The 22,708-nt window shown below is 35.8% G+C and overlaps 1 protein-coding gene across 1 annotated transcript in view; it reads right to left on the bottom strand.

The window, feature by feature from the left end:
• LOC136025707 (uncharacterized) overlaps positions 1 to 22,708 on the bottom strand; it is a 92,849-nt gene that overhangs the window by 66,316 nt on the left and 3,825 nt on the right. The window lies entirely within an intron of this gene.

The following is a 22,708-nucleotide window of genomic DNA, read 5'->3' as shown; positions in this document are numbered from 1 at the left end:
CAAAAATACCTACAGGTTGGCTGCTAAAAAAGCAAGAATTGCATTTTATAAAATGATCATGGTTTGTATCTACCTGAATAAATTGCCTCGTTTTTTGTTGTTTTATCTTCAGTTCTGGTTGAACTTCGTCGAATAATGATTTTGGGACTGTTTAAATCTTTTAATTACAGTTTTAAAGATCGTATTTTGTTGCAAGTCTTATTTTATTAATATATGTGGTTTGCCAAGGACGGCTCTTGGATATAAAACCGAATTGCTCATTTAAGGTTTAAACAAATTTTCTGTCTCATTTAAGTTCCCTTTTTTTTACTTGTTGTTGATTTTATAGTAGGCTTCTACATGTTTTGTGCGGTAGGCTTCAAGTTTTCGTATCATAAAACTCAAGTGGAGGTTGTTATTTTTAGAGGGTAAGATCAAATAGTTTTAAAAATAAATTGGATTTTTATATTAATATCTTGTTCCTCTCGGGAAATACTTCAGAACCTGTATATGAGAGCTATGTAATGATCAGGCGAGCAATTCTGGCAAGACCAAACAATTCAACTATTACTAATAATTCTTAAGTAGCTCTTTTATGATGGAAAATGAAACACTCTATTCAAACACTGCTCCATGTTTTGCAGCGTTTTCAATATAGCTGCAAGCAATGCAGGTTATAGTTGATTTTCTTTGCACCGCAAGCACCAGCGTCTTGAAAGATACTGACGGTCAGAGACATTGCTCTTATGGCTTATTTTAAAAATAATAGAATTTCAGCACAGACATATAACACTCATTCAATTGAAATCATAGCGCTGCCTGAGCAAAGAGCGAGTGTTCACAATATATTACTTTTTCACTAAGGCACTTCGTATAGAATGAGTTGTCGTAAAAACTTTAAAAGGAGCTCATTCGATTGATAATCGAAAGTTCTAGTGCCCCTTTTAAGAGTCAAAAGTGATTGGAGGGCAACTAGCCTACTCACGCCCAATTGTTTTCCAAACCCCATCCAATAATGATTTTGAGATAGCCATTTTGTTCAGCATAGTTGAAAGGTATAATAATACCCCCCCTCCCCCAAAGCCTTCAGGGCAAGGGCTATAAGTAATTTTAGTTGCCCGTTGTTTACATGTAAGGTTTTATGGAAGGAGTGGTCGTATAAACATCGGAGGGGGCTCATTCGATTGCAAATTAATAATTCTAGAGCCCTTTTTAACAGTGAAAAGTAATAGGAGGGCAACTAGTCCCCGTGGCCTCTTTTAACAAAATACATCCTATCAAAATTTTGATATAGTCATTTTGTTAAAAATAGTTTAAAGGTCATCTTCTGGGGTTGACATAAACCCACAGGTTTTGGGGGCATGGCTTGTAAGTTATGCCCCAGGGGCATGTAAGGCTTTTATGGAAGGGTTGGTCGTATATACTTTGGAGAAGGCTCATTTTGTTGGAAATAGAAAGTTCTAGTTAAATTTGAAAAGTCAAAAGTGATCAGATGGCAACCAGTCCCTCACACGCCCTCTTTTCTTAAATACATCTAAAAGAAATTTTGAGACAGCCATTCAATTCAAAATAGCTCAAAGATCACTCAACGATACCCCAGAGCCCGGGGCAAGGGTTGTAAGTATGCTCCGGGGCATATAATATTTTTTTGAAATAGAAAGCTCTAATAAGCCTATTCTTTCTAATAGTCAAAAGTTTTCGGGGGACAGCCATCCTCCCACGCCCATTATTTCCCAAAACACAACCAGTCAAAATTTTGAAAGAGCTATGTTGTTATGCAGAGTTGAAAGGTCCAGTAATTATGTCTCGGGGAACGCACCCCCTCCCATCCAAACAGCCCTGAGGGCAAGGGCTGTAAATTAGGCAAGTTGTTTATTGTCTACATATAGTATATGTTATTGAGAAAGGTGGACACGTTTGACCTTTACTTCCAAAAAAGACGAAGGTTATTCTAGTGAGCCTTTCAGACAGTGCTTAGGAGGGTGTTGAACAAAATCAAAACACCTTACGTGCATACGAGTTGTCGGAAGGATGTAAACCAAGATTGACTGGGCAAGGACTTTACTTATTGCAAGGGGATAGCGCTGCCTAAGTAAAGCATGGGGTTGGCGCAATGTATTGATCATATTAGTTTTTTTGTCTTTTGTTTTCAGACCAGAAACTTCAACAACTTCAAAAGGGGCTCATTCGATTGGAAATTGAAAGTTCTAGTTCCCTTTTTATTAGTCAGAAGTGACTAGAAGGCAACCCACCCATCTCCACACCTATCATTTCCAAAACACATCCAATCAATATTTTGACATGGTCATCTTGTTCAGCGTAGTTGAAAGGTCCACGATTATGTCTTTGAACCTGTCTCCCCCCCCCCACAACCATCAGGGAAAGTATTATAAGCTGTACTAGTTTCCTGTTATTAACATATAAGATATTTTTAGAGAAGGGTGGTCACATAAACTTAAGAGGGAGCTCGTTGGAGTGCCCTTTTTAAGGGTCAAAATTGATCGAAGGGCAACTAACTCCCCCTCCCACGTCCTCTTTTCCCCAATTGCCTCTGATATATATCTCGAGATAGCTATTTTGCTCAGAACAGTCTAAAGATCATACAACAAGGCCTACAGGGATGAAACAACCCCTCAGAACCTTGGGACAAGGGTTTTAAGTTTTGCCCCGGGAGAATGTTAGGTTTTTTCGTATACAAGGGGGTGGTCGCATAAACTTTAGAGTAAGCTAATTTAATTGGAAATTCTAGTTCCCTTTTAAGCGTCAAAATTGATAGAGGGCAACTAGACTCCCCCCCCCATACCTTCTTTTTGCCAAGTATATGTGATCATAATTGTGAGATAGCCATTTTATTCAAAATAGTCCAAAGAACATGTAGGAACGACTCCAGGGTTGACAAAGCCCCTCTCCCCCTCAAAGCCCTGGGGAAAGTGTTGTAAGCTATGCTCTGGGGGCATATAAGGTTCTTATGGAATGGGTAGTCGTATAAACTTAGGATGGGGCTCATTTGATTGAAACCTGGAATTTATAGTGTCCTTTTTAAGTGTCAAAAGTGATTTGAGGGCAACCAACTCCCGAACGCCCAACATTTTCCAAAACAAACTCCCAATAAAATTTTGAGACATCTATTTTCTTCAGTATTGTTGAAGGGTATAATTATACAAAAAAAAGTTATTCGTATTGCCTGTGTTCTTTTTTCCCCTATCTTTATTGATTAATCCGTCTATTGTATCTTTTCGATACGGGCAATTAATGAATAATAGTAATAATAATAATAATAATAATAATAATAATAATAATAATAATAATAATAATAATAATAATAATAATAATAATAATAATAATAATAATAATAATAATAATAATAATAATAATAATAATAATAATAATAATAATAATAATAATAATAATAATAATAATAATAATAATAATAATAATAATAATAGTAATAATTAGTTATTCTATTATCTAATAGAAGGGTCCCAGTAGGCAATATTTAATACAATTGCTGCTTCTAGAACTAGTTTTATTGCTATTATACTACACTAGTACTACTAATACTAATTCTACTGCTGTCACTACTATTAAAACTAAGCAAAAGGATATGAAGTTGAAATTTTTAGGGAATTCTAGGGGGGAAGTGAAACTGAATCACAACACGCCGTCTGCACGCAGGTGGTCGAAAAGCCATATCAGCAATATCTTAGGAACAGTTTTGTGTTTGAAGTTGATATTTACAAGGCTTTTTGTGGGGAGTGTTAAACTAACTAAAAGAAAATACTTGCATCCTGTTGCTACTACCTCAGCTCATACTGCTAGTACTGTTACTACTACCACTACTGCTACTATAATTACTACTGCTGCTACTACTACCGCTACTAAGGTTCATGCTACTATTATTAATTATTCTGCTACTACTACTACTGCTATACTATTACTAAAGGTACTACTTCTACTGAAACCAGAGACACAGCTATAGTATTTTTATTGGGGTAAGGGGGGAGAGGGGGGGCTATTGAAGTAATTGCTACCCAAACAGTGGTGAAAAAAGTAACTATTTAACAAACACGCTACTTGGTAAATTTATAATTATTACACAATATATTATAAACAATAAACACACATTAAACAATCATAAGTATAAGTGCTCGTGCTCGGCTTTTACTAAAATTGTCAGAAATGAGCTGCGGTAAACGACAGTAGCATAGCATAAACAAGCTTTCGGTTGGGGGAAGGTGAATGTCGTATGCACTCGGCTTTTTTCAGCCGGATTCAACACTAATGCTGCAGTATATATCCCCCTTGACTTCCCCTAGCCCCCCGCCCCTCATTTGCTGTACTAAGCTTATAATATATGTGATTATTGAAATATTATTTATGATTTCTTATTAAATTTATTTGTTCGTGGTTTCGACGATTTATGTCAATAAATAATATTGATATCAGCGGGCAGTACAATAGCGCTATCTAAGCAAAGATACACGATAAGTCAAAGTACTACCATAGATTGTTAAACGTTGTATTGTGACATACTCCCCACATTTGAATAACTATTGTATTTAAATTTGAAAGTATTCTACAACAAAATTGGAAGTATTAGCTTATGCAGGGATGCCAATTGGAAGGGAAAATTTACCCCTAGAGTCTAAAAATTACCTTCTCCTTTTATCCCTGTTTAAAAAAACGAATTCTATAAAAAATACACAAAAATTTGTGTATGTGAATATCGTTCTTATGTCTATAATTCCCCTCACAAGCAAAGCTTGGTCTCCTAGAGCTGCATGATGAAACTGATAACAATAGAAAAAGGAAATGGGTTGGTACCGCTTATATGCGCACACAGAATTTCTGAATTGTGAGATATATATATATATATATATATATATATATATATATATATATATATATATATATATATATATATATATATATATATATATATATATATATATATATATATATATATATATGTAAATATATATATATTCTTTGATTCACTTTATCGTACTTGTAGCACACATTTCGCACAGCATGCTGATGCAGAGATAAAGTCCTACAAGTAGCGCTGGCGTTATGTGAAATGCGAATAATTTTCAGTCATAATTCTTAGCACATTTATGTTTTTTTGAGCAGATTAAAAGAAATATTTAGAGAAGCCAAAATAGTGAGAAGTCAGTATAGTATTATACATAAAGGCAGTTCCACATTTATGAGTTTATGAGTATGTGAATCCGAAACGTAAGGAATATAACGTTATCATCGCTTATTGGACATTTCAATGAAAAATAAGGAAATGGGAGTTTCAATTAAATACTAGAAATAAAAATTAAAACAATTAAATAATTCCTGGGGCAGTTCCCCCCTCTACCAAATTGCATGGCCAAACTACAACCGATTAATCTTACCTAGTTATAGCACAAATATCCTTACAAAAATCATTGAGTCTTAATTTCTTTTTTTGATTTCTTTTTCATTCAGGAAATTATATTCATTGTATATTTATCTTCTGATTCTTCAATGATTCCATTTCTCTCCTATTCGCAGATATAGAGGGTGTACTTCATTTCTACTTTTGAAAGTTTTAAACAAGAAATTTATTCTTGAACTGATAGATTTTAGGAAGTAAAAGCACCTTAAATATCAGGAAAAAAAATTGACCTGAGTAAATGTTGCAAAACAGGAAGCATAGAAAATTTTTCAATTTTGCTATTAATTAGGTCCAAATTTTTACTTGAGGATAAGGTTTTAAAGGCAGTATTTTTGGAAAAATATTTATTTGGAACATATTATGAAGTGTAGTGGACCCCTATTTTACTCGTTTTCCTTCTGTTAAAAATAAGTACGGATTCATAAAACAAAAATTATCCGCTCAAAATAAAGAGCAGATTTGACACTTAAAATGAGCAACATTTTAAAAGCTACTTAATAAATTATATTTTTTTTTACAAATTATTGGGGGGGGGGGCGACTGTTCCCTCATCGGTACTACTGACTACTACTAAGGTTAAGACTTAAGAGTAGGCTATTAAAATGAAAATTATGGGTAATATTAAAGCTGTATTAAACTAAGTTGAAACAAACTATGTCCACACACATTGTAATGAGGGCTTATCAGCGACTCTTCAGGAGCTGTTGTATGTGCATACCGCTACTAATGCTACTACTGCTGCTTCAACTATTGCTACTAAACAAGCTAAGGATACTTAGGTGAAGCCTTCAAGGAATATTTTGGCGGATGTTGAGCTAGATCAAAACGAACTATGGCCTTGTAGATTATCAAAAGGGTGACAAAGCAATAACTCAAGAACGGCCAGAATTATTAAGTTAGACCTTTAAGGCCAGTTCTGGCGGAATTAAAACTACCCAAAAGGCACTATGTGTATACTTTTACGATTGCTGCAACTAATGACACTAGGGTATTAAGGTAAAACTCCTAGAAAACATTTCAGGGAAATTTCAATTAAACGAAAAGATTATATGCATACAAGTTTTCAAAACGACATATAAGCAATATCATAGGCAGCGCAGGGCTGTCATAGAAGGAATATCATCAAAACTCTTAAAGGAGTTAATTCGATTGGAAAATAAAAGCTTTAGTTCCCTTTTAAAGAGTCCAAGGTGATTGGAGGATATGCAGCCCTCCTCCTTAGCTCATAATTTTTCAAACAGTTTCAGTCAAAGTTTTAAAGTTGAACGATCCGGTAACTGTGTTTCTACACATATTGGGCATGTGAATTCCCTAAAGCTATGCAATTTGCCCATTATACTTTAAAATTAATGCTGCTATAAAACTAAATCAAAAGGCACTGCGTGAATGCTGTTTACCAATAAAGCCTCTTAGCACTAGCCAAAACACGACTGATGATGAAACTTTCAGGGCTACTACTTTTACTACCTTTGCTTTTCCAATTTAACTACATCAAAAGAGTTTTAGTGTATCATGATGACAAATAGCAGATAGAATTTTTTGTGAATAGTATTAAGTATTATTTTTAGGGTTAAGTAGAGGAGGTGTAAAACTAAATTAAACAATACTATTTGTGTCAAGATTTTCAAAAGGGTGTAAAATTGGCGAAAAAGTGTTTCCAACCTACAATTGTCAAGCCAAACTACGGATTCTAAAGAAAAAACGAAAATATATGAAACATCATTCTAAGTGAAATATAATAAATGCTTGGAACTAAAGGAGAGAGGATCTGAATTAGCGCCTGATGAATTTTACCTCACAATGCTTCATTTATTTCAACCACGTATTGATAGACAATGAATTTTGTCAGCCTAGTTTGTCAACCTATCAATGAATTGATAGGTTGTCAGTCACATTTGACTGACCTGACTGGGCTTGACTACCTTCAATTTTTTCAATTTTCTATTTCCTTGCCTTTTTCCTTTGCATTGTTTCTATGGCCAAGGGTTCAAGTGGCCAAGTGTTCGAGCTCTACTCTTGTTTTTGGATTTCTGTGTACACTTTGTAGTTTAGCATACAGAATTTTGAAATAAATTACATTCCATTCTTATGTGTTTTTTCATTCACACTTTTTATTCTACCATATCTGTTAGGGTAAGGCTGTAGCAGAGCAGGCTTCATGGGCTTAAATAAGCTATTTGAGAAGAGTGACTTTTAACAACTTTTTATACGGGATTGGAATCTTGAAATATTTATTTACAAGAATCCTGCCACTTTTTTTTAATATTAAGAAGTATTGAATTTATAAATATATTTGCTTCCAAGCACCCTGTCCGATCCTTTCTCGCTCAGACAGCAACGCAGACTTTTGAACACCGGTAAAAAAAAAAAAAAATGTTAACATGGCACACTGAGCTACCTTTTTTATATCTCTGACTCACTCAAACCAGACTAAAATTAATAATATGTCTCTATTCTATCGCATTGAAGCTAATTTGTTCGGAGAAAATGCCTTAGGAAAACAACCTCTCTATTGTGAGGAAGACTTCTTATATTTCAAAGTCAATAAAACTAGAGTTGAACGAGTAGATGAGATGGAAAATGGATTTTTAAGACATAACATTCACAAAAAATTAGTTTTTTCAAAAGAGCTAGGCAATCTTTCGTAGCTGGAATAAATTGATGAATCATTTTCTAGACTGGGGAGATTTAGAAAAACTAAATCAATCTTGTTAATCTGAATCGAAAAGCTGCACAGATGCAGCAAGAAGATATACAATGAAGAGAATAATAAAACGAGTTTGCTTGTTTCTTTCATATTTTAGCTTGGAACATTTTTCATGATGGAAAATTATCTTAAATAAAACATTTTGAAAATGTATAACTTCTGAAACAGTTTTTAAAAATAGAAACAAAAGAGAAAAAAGGAGTTTTATCAGCGTTTCCAGCTTTTTTTTGTTCCGACATATTTGTTTCCTTACTGAAATTTTACCTTTAACACAAATCTAAGGAATAGCTATCATTCCTGAATCCACATTAACGGCGAAATTTTCTTGTGAGAAACTGCTTTTTTTAACGTGTATTTAGGATTTTAGTACTATGAGCTATGGATTTCCATTTACTAGGACATAATGTAATCCTGACGAATGCTATGTCAAGGATAGGCTGGCTATAATAGGTTGGAGAGTTCCTGGTGCTGTGAGATGGTTTGGGTTCTCTGTTCCGTCATAAGTTCCTTTCTTGGTCCCTATTTTCAACAGGAAAGTTCTGCTTGTTTGGTCCAATGGTGGCATCTGGGTGAACCTTTCACAAATTTCACTAACCAGAATCGTGCCTACTAACAACGCTGCAAGGTGACCTTAAAGAGTGGCGCCTCTCAAGGATATTATAGCTTAACAAGTGACACAAGGTTTGAACTGAATCTGAGTAACGGATAATTATTCCAGGTTTAGTCTCTTTAGGTGGATTTTTTTTTGGGAGGGGGGGCTGAAAAACCTCTTAATGGATATTCTTTTTGGAATTGAGAAAGAGCGCGTTTTGTCACGTTGGCTTTGGGCAGCTTTGTGCTGCAGTGAGTAGCTAATAATAGTAGAGGCGGATGTTGCAACCATGGTGTCTTCGGGTTCTGGGAATAAAAATTTTCACTAATTCACAAATATATAAGACAGAAGGATAAACTGTTGTTTATTAGATGGGGGATAGTTACATATAGAAGCAGTGTAAAATAAAAAAACGGGGGTTGAGTTTCACAGGATTTGAATCGAATAAGGGTTCAATTAAACATGGGTTGGGTTGCACGAAGGTTCAGTTGCACAGGGACCAAAGGGACCAACTAATTTCTCATATGTAAATGTGTAACTATGAACAGTTAAATTTGAACTCGCCTCTTCTTCAAAGTGAACCACTGCTGGACAATCTTGCTTAAGTCAATGAAATCGGTGAGGCCTTTCTCATTCACCAAAAGCATTACAGAATCTTGCCGGGAATCAACTATGGATGTTCTCAATAAAATATTAAAAACTTGAGCTTGCTAAATGTTCTCCAGGCATCTGCAACAAGTTTTGTCACTGCCAATTTGCAAAGACGATTAGCTTGCTTGATGTTGCCAGAGATTTCGTTCGCCTAAGACTTTCCTGAAGCAAGTAGCGCTGTGGTAAAATTTAAAAACAACCTCAAGGTCTGCTTAAACAGCAGTATAATATAAAGTTTTCTCCTGTTTTTGCAACAACCTTTTCCTCTTTTTGCAACAACGCTGATGCTAGCTTAAAATCTGCAATCGGAACCTTTTTTTTAAGAAAGCTGAAATTGTCGAGAGGCTGAGAGGCTGAAATGACTTAAAGTTGACAAGGTAAGAACTGAGATTATATCCAGCATTGTGGTCAACCTATCAAGTAGGATTCTGAATTGCTATTAATAGAAATGATACATTCAGATCTCTGCTTCACTCTGAACTTGACTGTCAAAACAAGATGGTCCAATTCATCGACAACGATGTCTGATGAAATCTACCCTTGGTAGATTCTCTATCCATTCATCTGTCCATCTGAATGGTTTGAAATCTATCCATTCATCTGGAAGGCATTTATCTGCTCAGACGAATTCGTCTCTTTGACAATGTTCCTATTATAATTTTTGCCATACCCTGTTCAGTGTTGTCATTAGCTACGCAATAGTCTTTTTCTTAGATCTCCCTTCTGAGCTGATAGTGCGGTTACGACCGCAACCTTACATAAATTTGAAACATCAGGTGCCGTATCCACTATCACAGAATAAAATTTTAAATCCAAGACTTTATTGAGGATCTTCCCCCTGATTTTTGCTGAAAGCAAGTAAATGTATTCTAAGAACTGATAATCCTCATATCATGAAAACGCCAGTGTTTCAGTTTTGATATTGAAGTTAAAACTGTGAATACACTCAGCATTGATTGATTAAGACCTCATGAAATAAGGCAACGTTTGGTTTTGCCTTCCTTATTCCTGCGTCCTTAAGGACTATACTTTCAAAATAGTCACTACAACTTCCAACAACAACTTCACTAATTATTGAAATGTTAAGAAATCGTTCAGTGCAATCTACTGTCAGCTCTTTACCTTACGCAAGTAATAAGCTGATGTGGATTGTATGATGTACCGACCAAGATATCTCTTGAATTCAACATAAAATTTTTGCTGACGTTATTAACAATGGCATTAGAACTAGCAACTACTTACATAATGGAATACAGCCTAGCAATACATGTAAAAATACCTTGTTGGGTCTTTGATCCGAGACATCTTGCCCTGTATTTGAATCCTCATCATCTGTGTTAATTTCTGGCGTGATATAAACATTACTGTAAATAGCCGGAGGCAAACATTTGGAATAATAACAAATAATAAATAAAAAACGTGTACAGCATATTTAGGTTTTTAAGGCACTAGTTCCTACCAATCTAGTCCTTTTAAGCCTTGTTTAATTTAAACAACTCTGTTTAAAAACAAAAGCATAAAAATTATAATTAAACGATAAAATAAAACAACTCTATTCTATCTACCTGTGAATTCGGTATACGTTATCTACAACTGAAACTGAACATTTCTTTACCAAGAAGTTTACCGAGAACATGCAAATGTCCTCCCAGGAGAAGGAAAATACAATTTAGAGTTGCACTGAATTCAGCATCTGGGGCCACAATATGTCAAAATAAATTACTTATGTGAATTCACAAAAATAAGGGGGGATTACCCCTCTCCTCCCCCTTCGATCCACCCCTTGGTTTAGCTGCACAGTGGTTGAGTTAAATGGAGGGTTTTCAATTGCATGGGGGCTAAGTTACACGGGCTTAGCTGCAATGGAACCGACCAAACAAAATTTATTAATGAAACTCTTTTCCAGAGAAAGGTTGGATTATATCCAGACATCCAAATATCCGGACTATTATTTCATTTAGTTGGACTTCCAGAGGTTTCGATTGAGATCTGGTAATTCCTTTTAATTTGAAACTATTTTTTGCTTTAATGTCCATCAATGGGCCTTAGGTTTTGCTTGTCTTTGATAAGCTTGAAACAAATAGAACCAGAAGATCTCCTTGAAGAAAAAAAGCTATTGAGCACAATTTTGTGTACTGGATCGTGACGTCCATACTAGGCTCAAATTTATTTACGCGCTAGCTAACTTACAATTTGTTTAGCGTAAAGAGCAGGGCGTTGAGAAGGGAATAGCCCCTTTCATACACGGAGTAATTTCTGTTCGTTTTAAGTTTTAATGTCGCTCCTTACTTTCAGTTAAAAACGTTTTTATTAATAAAAAATATACGTAAATTAAGAATTAACTTACGTAAAAAACTTCTATACTTTTGTATTTTTATTATGTATATGAGGGGGTTTGTCCCCTCGTTAATACCTTGCTCTTTACACTAAATCATAAGTTTTGTCCCAATTCTTTAAGAATGACCCTTGAATCAGAAAGGCCGTAGAATAAATAGTTGAAACTACTAAAAATGTTTTAGCATGAAGAGCGAGGTATTTAGGAGGAGAAGAATCCCTCATATGCGTAATAATCTCGGTTTTTTTAAGTTTTAATGCTACTCCTTACTTTCAATTGAAAATAATTTCAACTTTTTTCATTGTTCATTGTTTTTTTATAGCAATGCTAGAAAATCCTGCACCCTTTTCATTGAATTTCTTTTTCCCCATGACATATTCCTCCCAGGAAACATCCTCCCACATATCCCCCTTCCCTCAACCCCCCAACCAAAAAAATCACCCTGAAAACGTCTGAACACTTCCCAATAACCATTACTGTATGTAAGCACTGGTCAAACCTTGTAACTTGCAACCGCTCCCCCGGGGATTGTGGGGGAGTAAGTCATCCCAAAGACATAGTTATTCTGGTTTTCGACTATTTGGAACAAAATGGATATCTCAGAATTTTGATCCGTTGACTTTGGGAAAAAGTGAGCGTGGGAGGGGGCCTAGGTGTCCACCAATTTTTTTAGTCACTTAAAAAGGACACTAAAACTCTTCAATTCCGTTAGAATGAGGTCACTTGCGACATTCTAGGACCACTTCGTTGATACGATGACCCCTGGGAAAAAAAACACGCACCCGTGATTTTTCTTCTGGAAAAAAAATACCAAATTCCACATTTTTGTAAATAGGAGCTTGAAATTTTTTTATAGGGTTCTCTTATACGCTGAATGCCATGGTGTGATTTTCGTTAAGATTCTATGACGTTTAGGGGCTGTTTCCCCCTATTTTCCAAAATAAGGCAAATTTTCTCAGGCTCGTAACTTTTGATGACAAAGACTAGATTTGATGAAACTTATATATTTAAAATCATCATGAAAATCTTATTCTTTTGATGTATCTTTTAGCATCAAAGTTCCGTTTTTTAGAGTTTCGTTTACTATTGAGCTGGGTCGCTCCTTACTATAGTTTGTTACCACGAACTGTTTGACAGAGGGCTTTAATGATACTCCATTTTGCCACAGTTTCTGCTCGTTTGGAGTTTTAGTAGGTTATTCATTATAGTTTTTGGTTCCATTAATTTATTGATGATGATTTACGGCAGTTTTACGTTTTAGTCTTTTTATTGTTTAAAAAAAGAACATTTGAAATCCTTTCGTTTTTTCCGATAACGATCCAAGCTTTGGCTCACGCAAGACATATGTTAATGAATCATCTTCCTGCACATGCCCTATGAGTTTCAACCTTAGTCTCATAACTTTTCCCAAGATTTCGCATATACACCATTTTGGCATCCTCGGATGAATGTAGTGCATTTTGATTCAGTTCAATTTCCAACTCGACACACCCTGACAATTTTAACCTAATACCCTTTGCCGTTCCTGAGATATAACAGATATGCACTTTGGAAAAGCTTTACGCACATAGTGTCTCTTGATTTAGTTTAACAAACCCCAACAAAGAACCCTGAAAGACACTCTTTGGGTAATCTGGATTCACAAGTTTGATTTTGACTTAATTATGCATCCCCTTCAACTTTCCTTGAAAAATTAAACTTCGTTCGACCCCTATTCGACTCCTGAGATATTGTATCTGTACCATTCTGACAACCTGCATCTACTTAAACTCTTCTGATTTAGTGTAAGATTCTGACATTCTGACAACCTGCATCCACTTAAACTCTTCTGATTTAGTGTAAGATCAGTAGTAGCAGTAGTAACTGTGGTAGTAGTAGTGGTAGTAGCAGTATAGTGGTAGTAGTAGTAGTAGCAGTCGTATTAGTAGTAATAGTAGTAGCAGTAGTAGTAGTAGTAGTATTAATAAAAGTAGTAATAGCTGTAGTAGTAGTAGTAGTAGTAGTAGCAGTAGTAGCTGTAGTAGCAGTAGCAGCGGTAGTAGTAGTAGTAGTAGTAGTAGTAGTAGTAGTAAACAAATACAAATTAGAAACAATACGGAAAATCTTTTCAAGACAGTGGAAATCAGTTCTATGAATATTTCGGCCCTATGTCCAAGGGCCGTCTTCAGCACAATACGAGAACAAGAGAGAAAATATGTATACATAAATAAACTTACATTAAATTGTGAGAATTAAAACTAAATAATGTTTTCTAAAAACGTTTTTAAAAACGGCCCGAGCATCCTTACTTCAACGAAGTTCAACCATGACTGAAAAAAGAATGAAGTGAGAATATAAATTCATTCAAACTAAAGATAACAAAGTGATTAAGTGCAATTTCTCAGAGCCAACCTTGCTTTTTTAGCAGCCTATCTCAAAGGCTTTTTCGTAGCTGGTTCAATACTATTATAAATCGGTTTACTAAATATTGTGTTAGATCATTTTTAATTAAATTTGAGTATAAAGAATTTAGTGAGTATTCCCCTATGTCCCTGTTCAAAGAAATATTATTATTTATTTTGAGATTAATTTCGATTGATTCTCGAAACGCTTGTTTTATCCTCAAATCATTACTGATGAGTGAAGATTTTTCAAAAAGTATCGTGTGGGACGGACCTAAAGCAGAATCAAAGGAGTTGTTGAAACAATTTGAAATTAATGCCTTGTCTATGTCTTTTTTATGCTGTTGTAACCGTTTTTCTAGATTCTGATGGGTCCTGCCGACATAGTAATTTCCACAATCACAGGGTATTTGATAGACCCCTCTTTGGCGAGTAACTGGGGTCTTATCTTTACCGGAATTTAAGAAATTAATGATTTTAAAATTATTAGTAAAAACTACGTACAGATTATTTTTTGTGCAAATATTTTTTAATATTGTTATGATTTTTGGGATATACGGAAGATAGACAATATTTGAGGGCTTATCAGTAGCCTCACATTGTGAAATATCTTCTTCGATTTTACAAGAATCTCTTTTTATTCTACGGTTAATTATTTTATTGGCAAAAAGAATTGGGTATCCATTACCAAAAGGAATATCTCTGATAAAGTTTATTTCTGCATTTATATACGAATCGGAGAAATTACTATGTCGGCAGGACCCATCAGAATCTAGAAAAACGGTTACAACAGCATAGAAAAGACATAAACAAGGCATTAATTTCAAATAGTTCCAACAACTCCTTTGATTTTGCTTTAGGTTGGCATATATTTAACAATCCGTCCCACACGATACTTTTTGAAAAATCTTAACTCATCAGTAATGATTTGGGGATAAAACAGGTGGTTCGAGAATCAATCGAAATTAATTTCAAAATAAATAATAATATTTCTTTGAACAGGGACTTGGGAATACTCACTAAATTCTTTATGCTCAAATTTAATTAAAAATGATCTAACAAAATATTTTACTAAATCGATTTATAATAGTATTGAATCAGCTACGAAAAGGCCTTTGAGACAGGCTGCTAAAAATGCAAGGTTGGCTCTGAGAAATTGCACTTAATCACTTTGTTATCTTTAGTTTGAATGAATTTATATTCTCACTTCATTCTTTTTGTCAGTCATGGTTGAACTTCGTTGAAGTAAGGATGCTAGGGCTGTTTATAAAACAGTTTTTAGAAAACATTAATTAGTTTTAATTCTCACAATTTAATGTAAGTTTATTTATATATACATATTTTCTCTCTTGTTCTCGTATTGTGCTGAAGACGGCCTTTGGACATAAGGCCGAAATATTCACAGAAGTGATTTCCACTGTCTTGAAAAGATTTTCCCTATTGTTTCTACTTTGTATTTGTTTGTTATGGAAAGGCAGTGTGGTCTTCGTCACTATTTTAATAGTAGTAGTAATAGTAGCATTAGTATTAGTTGTAGTAGCAGTAGTAGTAGTAGTAGTAGTAGTAGTAGTAGTAGTAGTAGTAGTAGTAGTAGTAGTAGTAGTAATAGTAGCAGTAGTAGTAGTAGTAGTAGTAGTAGTAGTAGTAGTAGTAGTAGTAGTAGTAGTAGTAGTAGTAGTAGTAGTAGTAGTAGTAGTAGTAGTAGTAGTAGTACTAGTAGTAGTAGTAGTAGTAGTAGTAGTAGTAGTAGTAGTAGTAGTAGTAGTAGTAGTAGTAGTAGTAGTAGTAGTAGTAGTAGTAGTAGTAGTAGTAGTAGTAGTAGTAGTAGTAGTAGTAGTAGTAGTAGTAGTAGTAGTAGTAGTAGTAGTAGTAGTAGTAGTAGTAGTAGTAGTAGTAGTAGTAGTAGTAGTAGTAGTAGTAGTAGTAGTAGTATTAGTAGTAGTAGTAGTAGTAGTAGTAGTAGTAGTAGTAGTAGTATAGAAGTAGTCAAAGTTGCAGATAAAGTTAGTCACAGTCGTATATACCCAAAGTCTCAGTTCTAGTCATAGTAGTCGCAGTAGCAATCACAAGTAGTCTCAGTATCAAGTCACAAGCAGTTGGAGTTGCAGTCATAAGTTTTCACTGCCACTGGTATTTACAAACGCAAGTTTGGATTTCTTTTTCCAAAAAAGTTTGATAACTGGTTACAAAAGTATCGGTCTAATGGTCAGCACACTAAAGACGAGTTTGCTGAATTTTGTCCCTCGGCAAGCAAGCAGCAAAGCAGTGGCCCTACTTATGTGACGGTTGAATAAATGAAAGTTTTCCCTGGAAATGCCATGAAAAACCTGGAAATAACTTACGGTCATGATATCAGAAGTTTTTGTCTACTAACAATCGAGAAAATTACCAAGGGTATTCGTTCAAGCTATGGGAAGCATGTCTCTCTGAAATTTAGCTTAAACAGAAAGATTCTTGTCAAGGCTTAAGCATCGGCTGCTCTCCCTCACCTGCTTTTTTCCTTTTCTTTTTTTGTATCACTCCACTTTTCTCTTTTTTATTGTAAGAGCAGGCAAAAATAAAATTATTATTGTTATTAGTGGTAGTAGTAGTAGCAACAGTAGTAGCATCAGCAGCAGCAGTAGCATTAGTTTTTGTAGAAACAGCAGCGGTATTAGTAGAAGTAGTAGTAGCAGTAGTAGTAGTAGCAGAAGTAGCTGTAGTAGTAGTAGTAGCAGTAATAATTGTAGTAGTTGAAATAGCAGAAGAATCAAAAGCTGCATGCAAAGATTGTTATTTGGTTAGTTCAACATCCCCCAAAACGTGCCCTGTAAGTTTCAACTTAATACCCTAAGTCAATCCTAAAATAATACTGATACGCCCTATAGATAAGCTGTATGGATGTAGTGTGATTAATTTAGTTCAACTTCCCACTCATTATTCCTAAGGATTTTACCTTAGTACCGCTAGCCTTAGCAATAGTAGGAGTCGTAGTAGCAGTTCTAGTAGCAGGGGCAGCAATTCACGAAATGGAGAGAGACGAAGGATTTCTTTTCGACTTTTTAATTGAGGTATAAAACAGCACGGTTATTCGACTGCAAGTTCCTTCCTGTTAAACTAAAAGTGAATTGAGAGACTTTAGCACAAAAGCCAGGTGGGCCAGAAAGGCAGACGACTCTGAGAACCCATCAACTCGTTTGTCTTTGACAAAAAATATTTGTTTTAGAAGCTTCAACCGGTATAGGATTCTAAAAAAGGGAATACACCCTGAAAATCATCCTTCTCCTGTCTCGTTAGTCCAGGGTCCTTGTCCCACAAATTTGCAGCAAATTTGTGAGAAAAAACAGAAAATGAATAAAAAAAATTTCCTTGCAATTTTTATTTCATAGCTACTTTCTATTTTAGGTACGTGCTGTTTTGAACCAGCAACACTAGCTAACTGGCGGTCTGTATCTGTCACCTCTCTGCTTCGTACCTTGACAGCTATTACATAGCACATTTTACTTTTCGATGACTTTTTTTTTGAAATGCCATGTCAACCCTGCTTTTTCAAAACCCTTTTTGAAAATTTCTAAAACGGCTCCTTGCCGTTGTTTTAATAAAACAGTTTTATTACTATTCGTTCTTTAGTACCACCAGTGCCACCACTGGTCTCCGCTTGAGCATAATAATGCTTTTGAGCAGTACCTGGGGTTCAACTACTCTTCCGCACTGATATTGTAACCATTTTGGGTACGAAAAGTGTTCTACCTGTGGGGGAGTAAGTGCCACACTACTGGACCCGAGGTGCCACAATAAATATATCCTTGGACGAAGACAGGTCCCCTGTTGGATGCTACAATGACGATAATTCTCGGTACTTGCTTCTTAGCCCCACCAGGATTGAGGGAAAATAAACTAATACAGTCGTAGAAAATACCTCACCTTTATTACCAACGTCAATTCCAAATACCAACTCTGAATTATACACACAAAGTCTGAACACCAATTCTGACCACGAGCTAACTTAAGATATATACACACACATAAAAACAAAGGTTGCCTCTGACTGGACTCAGTGTAAATTTTGACCAATCAAATGTATAGGAAGTCAAATCCGAACTTACTTTAAGCATAAATTATATTTCAATGGCGAGGATTAGCTAGATAAAAATAGAATTCCTTACCAATTTCTTCTCTCTTGTGAAATTACATTGAAAACGGGCTGGCTTCTCCAAGCTTTTTAACTTGTAAATTAGAATTATATAGTAGGTAAATCTATGCAAAAAGAAAAAGGGACATTTATGTCCACTCCCACTCCGGATTTTCTTTAATTTACCTCCACTCCGAGCTTCAGTCATAGTCAGTGATATGTCGGATTATTTCCCCCTAGGAACCGTTTTCCAGAAAAAGGCAGCAAGGTCATTTTCAAAAATTAGAGACAATGTGCCGATTTTTAACATAGGCGAAGAAAATTTAAGGTCACTAAATGATGAACAGGAGAAAACGAAATGGGATAGTGTTATGGGAAGAGAAGATGTAAATGAAGGTTTCGAAAAATTCCAGAATATATTCAAAACTCTATAAAAGGCAGATTGTTTAAAAAAAACACCAGATAAGCGTAGAAGAAAAAATGGACCAATAAACCCGTGGGCTACTGAAAGTTTACTGAGATGCATCAACAACAAGCAAAATCTATGGACCCAATACCGTAACGTGCCGAGTGTAGCTAGCCTGGAAATCTATGAATCTTACAAGAAGTGCCTACCGTCAATTTTAAGGAAATCCAAAAGAGACTACTTTAATAAAAAAATAAAAGAGTTGAAAGTGGTAAGCACGGAAGGAAAATGTGGATTACCATCAATAACGTGCTGCGCCCCAACGACCAGAAACCTGAACAACCAACAAAAATTACCGTTGGTGGAAAAACCCTGACTGAACCACTAGAAGTTGAAAAAGCACTTCATACAATTTTCAGCAGCATTGGAGAGAAAACAACGATGACTGCAACAACTGCAACCAAATCCTGCAAGGATTTCCTGAGCTCAGCGTGTGTCAAGTCAATGGCAGTTCTTCCAGTAACTTCCATGGAGGTCTCCATAATTATCAAACTTTGAAATTTAAATATGGATCTGGTTTCGACCGCATTCACACGAAAGTGTCTAAAGCAGTGTTTACACCCGTGTTCAAACCGTTAGCCCACTTGATAAACCTCTCTTTACAGACGGGGGTATTTCCATCCCTCCAGAAGAAAGCGCAAATTGTCCAGCTCCATAAAGGGGGCCCTCAAGATAACCTGTCCAAATTTCTACCCATCTTAATTCTCTCGGTGTTTTCCAAAGTCTTTGAAAAGCCTATGAAGAACCAACTTTACTCTGTTCTTAAAGTGAAGAGATTCCTGAAACAACAGCAATTCGGATTCAGACCAGGACATTCAACAAAAGACGCGTTGATGTCACTGAGCTTATTTGAGAAGAAAGCACTTGACCTGGGACTTGTTTCAGCAGCTATCTTGCTTGACATTAAAAAAGCATTTGAAAGTATTAATCACCAAATTTAATGAGTATTTTAAATTGCATTGGAGTTAGAGTAGATGCACTGGAATGGTTCCAGTCCTGCCTTAGCAACTGGCGTACTTAAATAGGAGAATATCTGTTGAGCGATATCGTAGTTAACTTTGGAGTGCCAGTGGAATCGATCCTGGGTCCACTGTCATTTCTAGTTCACGTGAACAACCTAAGTCGTGTCCTAAACCCCAATTTCAGAGCTTCAAGGTGCTGCAAACTATACTGTGGTGAAGACACTTCTAATGATGACAGTGACTCTGATGAACTGGTAGCATTCGCAGATGACACTGCAATGGTTTCCTGCGATATCAGCATGTCAGAACTCCACAGTAAAGTACAAGTCATCTTAGATGAAATTTACATATAGATGGACACAAATCAACTTTAATTAATGTTGACAAATCGTGAGTCCTCTTGTTTCCGAGGATCGGAACTCTTCATACAGAAATAATTGGAATTACGACTTCTCAAAGAATGATTAGGCGATCAGAAACGGGTTTTGCCAGGTATCTATGTGTACTTTGGACGAAAACCTCAACTTTTTACACGACATCCAGGCTGCAGAACTGACGACTTCCAACAATCTTGGTATTATCTGAAAACAGGGACACACATTTCCTCAAAAAACCCTTTGTCTACTTTACAACGCACTTCTGAAACCTAATCTCCAATAATGTCCAAGAATTTGGCAGTCAACGTTCAAATCACACTTGAGAAAACTTGATTCATTTCATAGGCGTGCAATAAAAATAATTGGAAGTGAAGATGACTGTCTCTCTAATGGTTCACTCTACTGTCTGTCATGCTCAGTTCTATGTTTTTAGGTTCTTTTCCGGGTCACTTCATCTCCTTTCTGCTATATTTTTCGGTTGACGTCTGAACAACATGATACAAAGACTCGATCTGCTTTCGACATCTGGGTGAGATAAACATTAACGGTGCGCTCGGATGTTTCCCCAGATGCGACTTGCGTTATAGGATGTAACATGCTTCCGCAAGAGCTGAAATGTAAGAGCTCACTTGGGTCCTTCAAGTGAAGGACCCCAGAGATCCGTTGATTTTTGAATTTAAAAAAAGGGAATAGTTGTGGGAAAAGTCAAAGTCATGGCCAATTGTAGAAAAAAGCCAAGACAGATTGTTCAATTAAGTGGGCAGCAGAGTCAAGGTTAATTTTACCCCTTTGATTGCCGTTGCTACTGTCTCCCATTTATGCTACACCTCTCCGTGCATGCGTGTCTCTTCACAAATGCCGAACTAGAGTCGTACCTGTTGGAGGTTCTCGCTGGGGAACACACGCAGGTTGACTACGGGTTGACTTACTTGAAAATTTTCCTCTCATGCATGTCACTCCACAATGCTGAACTAGAGTCAACCCTCTCATGCTAATTCACGGTGGGTTCAACCTGTCGGAGGTTCTACCTTGCCTTTTTGGCAATTATAATTGCCAAATTGACAATTGTCGATTATAACTGACGAAAGCAAATTGTTTATATACAGTCCAAATTTGCCTATATATCTAGCCAAATTTGCCTATATATTGGAAGATATTGTCAATATATCCATACTTTAAGCGGGGGGCATAGGCCAGATGGGATGAGGGTCTCACTGTCTAGTATTTATTAGTTCATTTAAAGACTTTGTAAAACCTTGGTTCGTGGCTTGTTTAGAGCAATGGTCTAAACGAGCCACGGCATCAGGCATCCGTGCCTCTGAGCAATGAACATGGACGTGAAAACAAGACTATATTGTTGGTATATGGTTGGCGATTGATTACCGCTAGAGAAATAGGCTAAACATTCAACGGCCTTAAGCATCCGTGCCTTAAGCAGTGAACATGGGCCTGATGGGAAAGGTGAATTAATTATAAGTTAATTTGGATTAAAACAAGTTTAATATTTGTGATTATTTTATTATTTTATAGTTAATCAGAAAAGGTGATTGTGCTTCCGGGGGAGGGGGAGGTAGGAGCCCAATAGCTAAGGCAATAATAAGTAATTGTGGGGAAGGCGTGTGGTTGTCTTGGGAGGGAAGTGAGAACCTTTCTGTATAATAGTTATAAATATATGTATTTATGGGTTTCAACGTCAAAAGTGTGGTAGAGCAGTTTATGTTAGTCTTTTATGTTATTTTATTTCGTTTTCTTTTTAAAATAAACCCGATTGAACTGAACTGGTCTGAATTATAAAAACAAGTTCGGTCTAATTGCCTCGTCTGAACCCGAGGCTACTAAGTAAGATATTAACCCGTTGGCTAACTATAAAAGCAAGAAGTTTACGTTTGACGTCGTTTATGGAACAATCTAAGAACTATTTTATTGGTAAAGCAAACACAAGATATTGTTTCAGCTCAGTTCCTATAGAAAAGAACTTCTGTTTTGCTTGGTAAAATAATAGCCGACGGAGAACTTGCTGAATAGAATACATTTTATAGAGTATGGATATCTCAATGACTTGTTTCCTTCCTGGGGAAATGATCTTGATTCTCAAACTTTAGCTAAAAGCAAATATTTTTTTTGGCCCAAGTGAATTATGGTGTTCGTTTGTAGGTGGCCAGGAATTATACTTAAAATAGGCTGAATAGAAGGAAAGTTTTCAAAGGAAAATATATTTTCTATAGCCTGAAATAACAGCAAACTAGCACTAAGAAAATCTGACTGATTTTAGGCTAATCCTTACTAGGTCAAATTTATCTTTTTCTGGAATTTAGGAGGACAAAGAGATGGCCACCCAGTCCTAGCCCTCTCTGGGTGGAATATGATTATCACGTTCCACTATTAAGAGTTTATACTTTGGGACGTTTGCCTTAACATAAATAGCATGCCCACCAAAAGAAACTCCATATTTTTCGAATTTCCTCTTTTACTTTTTATTTCATGACCATTTTCATTGCATGGTCTTATGATTTTATTATAAAAACCTTTTCGGCTTATAAAAATTAATTTTGCACACCGTCGTTTTTTTTTCCTTAAACATATTTATGGTGATTATATCTAAAGTCATTTTTCTACTTATTTTATATTTCAGTCAGATATACACCTGTGGGGTGATTGGCGCTCCGTTGAATGAAATAGCTAGTTATTTACCGGCGTTACAAGTGAATAGAAGTATGAA

Source organism: Artemia franciscana, chromosome 4 (genome assembly GCF_032884065.1).
Source record: "Artemia franciscana chromosome 4, ASM3288406v1, whole genome shotgun sequence".
Classification (NCBI taxonomy): Eukaryota; Metazoa; Arthropoda; class Branchiopoda; order Anostraca; family Artemiidae; genus Artemia; species Artemia franciscana.
This window is presented reverse-complemented; position numbering and strand designations above follow the sequence as displayed.